This window comes from Heliconius melpomene, unplaced genomic scaffold (genome assembly GCF_056956725.1).
Source record: "Heliconius melpomene rosina isolate 202511_hmr_F unplaced genomic scaffold, ASM5695672v1 ptg000057l, whole genome shotgun sequence".
NCBI lineage: Eukaryota > Metazoa > Arthropoda > Insecta > Lepidoptera > Nymphalidae > Heliconius > Heliconius melpomene.
The window spans coordinates 90,678-98,225 of record NW_028181880.1 but is presented as its reverse complement, the minus strand read 5'-3'; positions in this window follow the sequence as shown (position 1 = coordinate 98,225).

Sequence of the window (7,548 nt, the reverse complement as noted above, 5' to 3'; positions counted from 1 at the left end):
CGAGTTGGAGCCCCAAACAAAGCCACAAGTCACCTCGTGAACACTCCAAGAGTCAATGCCTGCCGCACGAAACAAAAGAACACACTTCGCGAACGCGTCTGTCAGAATGAAAATGTACTCCTTATCGTTTCACCGCTGAGCCTATTCGCCACGTCTACACGAACCGTATTTCACGGCATCATTACCTTAGGGATTTGATGCAGGCCAGTTTGAACTGTTCCTGAGTGAGATTTCGCGACCCTACAAGTAACGCAGACATCCACAAATCCTCCAGCACACCATGACCGGAAACCAGCAAAAGTCAAAATGCTGTTCAATAGTCCCCTCAGCCTCGAGACGAACAACAGATTCAAAACTGACGGAAATAGGAAGCTAATCCGACGAACTGCTACTACTTAATCACAGTCTCTGGAGGCGATAGAGACCTGACTAGCCTCCACTTCAAAAGGAACACTTCACTAGGTTCAAAGAGAAACCAGCCCTTGTCACAGCTTCCAACACTGCATTAAGTCCTCCCATACTGGACCGCTAAATCGGTTGAGACAATGTCAATGTCAAAATGTCCTCAAAATACACCACCACGCAATCACGAACCAAATCACCCAACACGATCACAATTGTCTTCTGAAAAATCGAAATTGAATTCTTCAGACCAAAAGGCACAGTCAAGAATTCAAACTGCCCTTCAGCTGTTATGAAAGCAGTACTGTCTACAGAATTTTCGTTTACTGTGATCAAATGAAAACCGCTTGCGCTATAGAGTTTCAAAAAATAATTAGCACCCTGAAAACGTGAAGTTTGATCAGTAATTAATGGAAGCGGATAACTGTCAGGGTTGGTATTATTGTTAAGCTCACTATAGTCAATACAGATACGGTCTGAACCGTCATACTTCTTTACTAATAAAGCCGGACTTTCAAAAGGAGGACAGCTCGACCTAATGATATTCACGTGTAAACCTTCCTTTACTCTGTTGCGTATAACGCTACGTTCGTCCGGCGACATCCTATATGGACGCCGCTGTACTGTGCGATTCGAACCAACCCGGTCACTACCACCGGTCACTACCAGTAATATCAGCTGAGATATCAGTCAAAGTCAACTCACTCACACTATCGTTATTCACTGAATTTACATAAAGATTCCCGTCAAACAAAATGTCAGTCAGTTATGTTTACTGTACAACCCTGATTTAAAATCTCGCGACAATAATATCCTAAGAGGGCAATCGTTAATACTACAAAACACAGAATTTGTTCGGTACTGTATACTCGTGTTTGACTAATACCGGTCATAGTAACAACATTACTAAACCGTCGACCACTAAATGTAACAGAAAAACTTTCAACTAACGAGAATTTAGCACCAAAATCGTAAACAAAACAAAACAGTTCACCTTTTGTCTTGTACCCTACCCTTTGGAAATTGGACACTGCATACGTCCACACGCCGCTCCATCCACTCACCGTTCATCACGCGCTGCGCCGTCCCTGCTGCCATCGCTTGGCCCGCCGCCTTCGCTCGTACACCAGATGGCGATATGACCCGGTTTGCCACACTTGAAGCACACTAAAGGCCTCGCTGCCGGCTGCTGCACCGCTTGACTCAACGTTGAAGATACAGGTGTTCGTACCGTCGCATCGATAGGCTTGCTTCTGCATTCCGCTCACTTATGGCCAGCCATTTTTCCACCGCTCAAACACTTCAGTGTTGTAAACGCTATACGTTAAAGCCGCGGGTCAGACTGATGTGATGTGAGAGAGTACAGTAGCCACAGCAACCTCTTCTTTGCCCACATCACAATGTCCAGTGATTTGTGAGGGTAGCATGTCATACTCTCGTACGCTGTTTGAGACAGCCACAAAGATGCTTCACCTTCCAGTGCCTTACTTACAGCAAGCTCGAGTTGACTGCCTCTCGGGGAGTTTGTCAAAAGCACAAGTCAGCCGTTGCGCACCACGATCTCGCGTCCGTGTCTTCTTTGTCAGGATCATAAGTGGGTAACCACATATACCTCCCTGAATTAGCCTCGGTGTATACAGGGCTTCGAACATAGCACGCCAGTGGTTATCTCCATTGTTCTCTGTGCCAACACCGATCGCACTTCTGATGTCGGAGTTGGGTGGATTTCCCTCGCACATAGTTTTGAGTGCCCGGTCTACTGTGTGCTTTAGTAGATAATGTTGGCATGAGTAAACACAATTTGTGATATTACGAATTAATTACAACACCGTAATCAATACACAAGAAAGCAGCTACCGCTATCCCAGTAGGTAGATACACAACACGGAACGCGGGACAGTTTCAGTGTCGTCTGCACCGGCCGACTGCCAAACACAAAGTGAGTCGATGTCCGTCGGCCACGCTTCGACTCGCCCCTTCCATACCAATGCATAACACTAACTCTGTCGTCACTTACCGCCGGCACCTTCCCGCGCATTCCCGCGGGTTGTATACCACCTTGAAGGCCCCTCGGAGCCCGAACGATCGACACCAGTTTCAACTGAATCCGAGCGGGAAAAACTGAAAGAGGGGCCTTCAAGGTGGTATCCAACCCGCGGGAATGCGCGGGAAGGTGCGGGCGGTAAGTGGCGAAAAACGATTTTTTCACTTTTCCCCGCTCGGATTCAGTTTAAACTGGTGTGGATCGTTCGGGATCCGAGGGGCCTTCAAGGTGGTATACAACCCGCGGGAATGCGCGGGAAAGTGCGGGCGGTAAGTGGCGAAAACCGATTTTTTCAGTTTTCCCCGCTCGGATTCAGTTGAAACTGGTGTCGATCGTTCGGGCTCCGAGGGGCCTTCAAGGTGGTATACAACCCGCGGGAATGCGCGGGAAGGTGCGGGCGGTAAGTGGCGAAAACCGATTTTTTCAGTTTTCTTCGCTCGGATTCAGTTGAAACTGGTGTCGATCGTTGGATCGTTGGTGTCGCTGCGGAGGGGTCAGTTGGTGATGGCCAGAACGTAGGAGTGTGGAAGGAGCCGAGAGTGGTTCTGACCAGATTGGACGTTGATGACGGAATGTCGACTGTCGGTAGTGTCAGGTCGAGACGAGGGTCCGGATCATCATATGGACGGTTGTGGGGAGCGTTGGAGTCAAAGGACTCAGATACTGAAAGTTTTGTGTCGATGGTGTCGGAGAAGTCAAGGACACGGGCACAATACCTGAAGGACAGGCGGAAGAGGCCTCGGAAGACGATCGATCAGTCGGGGTCTTCTGGTGAAGGAGAGCCAGATAGACCGGCGCCAAAAGTGGTTGCCATGAGGAGACGGAAAGGTCTCGGTGAGGCAGAAAGGAAGGAGTTGCCGCTGAGGTCAGAACAGGAGGTGTCTGACAGCGCTGCGGCCGTACTGGCCAGGGCTAGCTCCAGGCTCTCGGACATGTCTCTACCATCCGAGAAAGAGCAGGACGAAGCCATACTTGCGTCTGACCTACAAAATCAGGTGGTGGACAGCCTAGCGGTGATAAGGAAGGTTGCCAGCAGATCGGGCAACCTTAAAGGAACTTTCACCAAGGCCTTTTGACGGATACCGGCCCGAGTGGGGACTCGAGCGGGTTATGTGGGACTCGTGGACCGGCTGAAGGCCAATCCCAATACCCACTAAAACCTCACGATGCTCCTCCTCAACCACCACTGGCCGCGAGACGCGGGGACTATAATCGTCCACGAAACGCGGCGGCGGGAGCCTGCTAGGCACGTCGCGGAGTCAAGGGTGTGTGGGCACCCTCGACGGCCTGCTCGGAGTAGCGCGTGGGAGCAACCTGCGCGCGCCTACTCGGGCCAGGTTGGTAGGCGGCCAGCTTCCCCAAGCTGACCGCCCTCTGGCACATTAGGGCGGAAGGCGGCGATCGTGTGCCGCCCTCCGGCGACCCGGTCTCTTACGACGGATGGCGACTTCGGCAAAAGCCTCCCTCGTCCGTTCCGCCGACTCCTCGAGCACCACTGCCTCGCAGAAGGATGAGACCGCATCCCACGACGTCTCGCTGCCGGCCATAGCCTTGACCACGGCCGGCAGGGAAAGGTCGTCCCCTATGACGTCGCGCAAAGCGCGACGTTGAGACGCCCAGGCTGAGCACACCTCCAACGTGTGCTGGGCCGTCTCGTCGAGGCAGTCGTCGCAGTGGTGGCAGCGAGCGTCGGGCTCCCTCCCGGCGATCCGACACAGGTAACCCCCGAAGCAGCCATGCCCCGTGAGCACCTGTGTCGTGCGGAAGGTTAGGACGCCGTGACGCCGCGCTAACCACTGGCGGAACACTGGACGAACAGCCTCGATCTTCCTCAGGCCGGCAGATGGATTTGCCAGCCGAGTTTCCCACATTTCAACCGCGGCTACCCGCGCCTCCTCAGTGCGTGCTTGGCTTGCCGGTTCCCCGGACGCTAGGCCTCGACGCCGGCAATAGACCGACGCCAGAGAAAGAGCATCCAGGTCCCACGGTATGACTCCAGCCAGCACGCACGCCACTTCACCGGAGATGGTCCGGTACCCCCGTATCGCCCGGATGGCCATCACCCTCTGCGCACGTCGCAGCAGAGTGATGTTGTGCCGGTCGGATCGGACCACTCCGGTGTACAGCCGACGGCTAGAGGCGCTCGGCCCATCCACATTGGGCAAAAGGCGCGCCAGTGCCGCCGCTGTCTTCAACAGTTTCGGGGCCAAAGATGTAAAGTGGCCCCGAAAACTCCACCGACCATCCAGAACAAGTCCGAGGTACTTCATGCTCCGGGCAACGTCAATTTTGACGCCACCGACGACGATGTGGGCATCTGCCGGTGGGCCCTTTCGAGGAGCATGGAAGTAGATTGCCTCGGACTTGTTGAGGGAGACTTCCAAGCCCAGCCGCTTTATGCGGCCGACTACCTCCGCAACTCCAGCAGTCGCGAGGACTGCCGCCTCTCGATAGGTCCACTGCTGCGCCAAGACCAGCGTGTCATCGGCGTAACAGAGGACCTTTATCCCCCTCAGGGTGCCGCCCCGCAGCACCCAGTCGTATCCGATGTTCCAGAGGATCGGACCCAGCACCGATCCTTGTGGAGCACCGGCCGACACAACGAACTCCTTCCAACCTCCTCCAGGAGCTGGAAAGGTCACAGACCTACCGGACAGGTAAGCCCCGATGACGCGGCGCAGGTATGGAGGCACACGATAGTATAACAGTGCCTCCTTTATGCAGGGCCATGGCAGGGAGTTGAAGGCGTTGGCGATGTCTAAAGACACCGCCAAGACTCCATTGCCTCGGGCCACCGCATCCTGCGCATAGGACTTTACCTCCAGTATGGCATCCACCGTCGATCGCCCCCTACGGAAGCCATACTGGTGGTCCGAGAGGTCCGGACCTGTCCCCTCCAAATGGTGTTGTAGCCTCCTGGCTACAACACGCTCAAGGAGCTTGGCGATCTCGCTCAAGAGCACGATGGGCCTGTAGGCGGAGGCTGAATCCGCCGGGCGACCCTCCTTCTTGATGAGGACTAACCTGCCTGTCTTCCACCGCTGTGGAATTATGGCTTGAGCCAGACAGGCAGTGAATAGTCCTCGCACTCTGGGCCCTAAGGTGTTGAGGGCCAGAGTTAGCGCCCGGCCGGGAATGCCATCCAAGCCCGGGGCGGTGCTCTTGAGCCGAGATCGGCGTACAGCTTCTTCGAGCTCCTCCTCCTCCACCGGTGGTGTGACGCTGTCCTCGTCGTCCTCCTCTTCCTCCTCACGCGCTGCAGGGCGGGCCATACTGGGTGGTGCAAAACTGGCCCGCTGCGGGAATAGCGACGACAGAACCCCTCGGAGTACGTCCGGTTGGAGTGTCTGCGTCAGTGGTGGTGCCCAAGCCCGTAACCTACCGAGCACCATTCGGTAAGGTGTGCCGTACGGGTCTAAGTCTATCCCCGCGATCAACCGGTCGTGCGACTCGCCTTTCACACGACCGATCTCCTCCTGCAGCTGCGTTCTCGCCTCGACATAGACACATCATCCAGCACTCGCCAGCCCCGAACACGACATGCTAGGGCCGGGCTCGCGACCGAAACGTCCACGACGGATCCGCCCAGCCTTCGCACACACGTGTTCTTGGTCGCTCGGTTGAGCACAGACAAACCGGTGGCAACAACCCACTCCGACAGCGTCACACCACGCACATCCGTCGTTGCGAAGCCCCACACGCTGGACTTCGCGTTGAGATCGCCGGCCACCAACATCTCCGCCGGACGAAATCGCTCTACCATTTCCCCCAATCGTATAAGGAACTCTTCAAACTCCGCGAGAGTTCGATTGTGGGAAAAGTAGACCCCTACGACAACTAGGTTGCCGACAAGTGCGGCGACGTATCCCACACCTCTCTCTACACGTGAGAAAGGCGGGGAGCCCGCGGCGACCTGGGTGATAATAGTCACCACCCCGGTGTTGTCGGCTACACAGTTGTCTCTGTCGGGAACGCTGTAGGGCTCCGAAACAACCGCCACCTGGATACTGCGCCAGGCTTTGGACCAATAAATCCTGGGCCCTAGCACAGTGGTTAATGTTCGCATGCAACACACGGAGAGCCATTATTGGTCTTCCATGTGTTGCACCTCCTCAGGCCCAGCTGGGATATTAGACCTGGCCGATGTTGCCGGCACTCGTCTGCGCTTTCCACCGTTATTGGTGCTAGCCTTTCCACAGGCAGCATTCCCCAACATGTGATTAGCGGGCCTTTGCGCCGCCTCACACACCGGACAATGAGGCTCTGCCGAACACGATCTCTGCTGATGCCCGGTCTGGCCACACTGGAAACACTGTTTGCTGCGGTCCACCTGGCTACTGCACTTCGCAGCCATGTGGCCCACTTCGTGGCAACGGAAACAACGTTGCGCACGGGGCATCAACAGCCTCACTCCAGCAGAGACGAAGCCAACAAGTAGTCTCGCCCCGCTAATCTTCTGCGCTGCGCCGACAGGACATCGGACCCATACTGTTCCTAGACCGGCCCGGTCCTGTCAGATCTCTCCGACTTTTATATTACCCGCAGCACAGCCGGCAACTCGGCTTATTGCCGCCGTCATGTCCTCAGCAGTGGCGGAGTCATCGAGGCCAAACACCCTCAATTCCGCACATTTCACTGGCCTCGACACCTGGACCTCTTCGGGGCTGAGAACCCCACGCAACTTCTCAGCTAGCACATCCGCCTTCTCAGCAGTGTTGGCGCCAGGCATTCTAGCGCCTAGCATTCTAGCGCCAGTAGACGCAACATGGAATCTCAGGTCCTCTATACCCAGGTCTTCCAACTTTATACTTTCCTTGACCCGGGTAAGGACATCGCTATACGACATCTTGTCGGCGACGGCTGGCTGCAACTTAATCGTCACAACTTGCGATCTAGGACGACGCAACTTTGGCTCCTTTTGCGCTTTAGCCTTTTGCGCTTTCGGCTTAGGAGCTGGCTTTCTCTTCTTGGCCCCCTTCCGGGCTACTACAGTCCAGCCCTCAGACATATCAGCCGGAGCGGGTGGCAGAGGTCGAGGCTCAGTAGATGCGGTCTTCACCGGGCCTTTCTTCTTCTTGGCCTTTTTAGACCTTTGCTCCTTT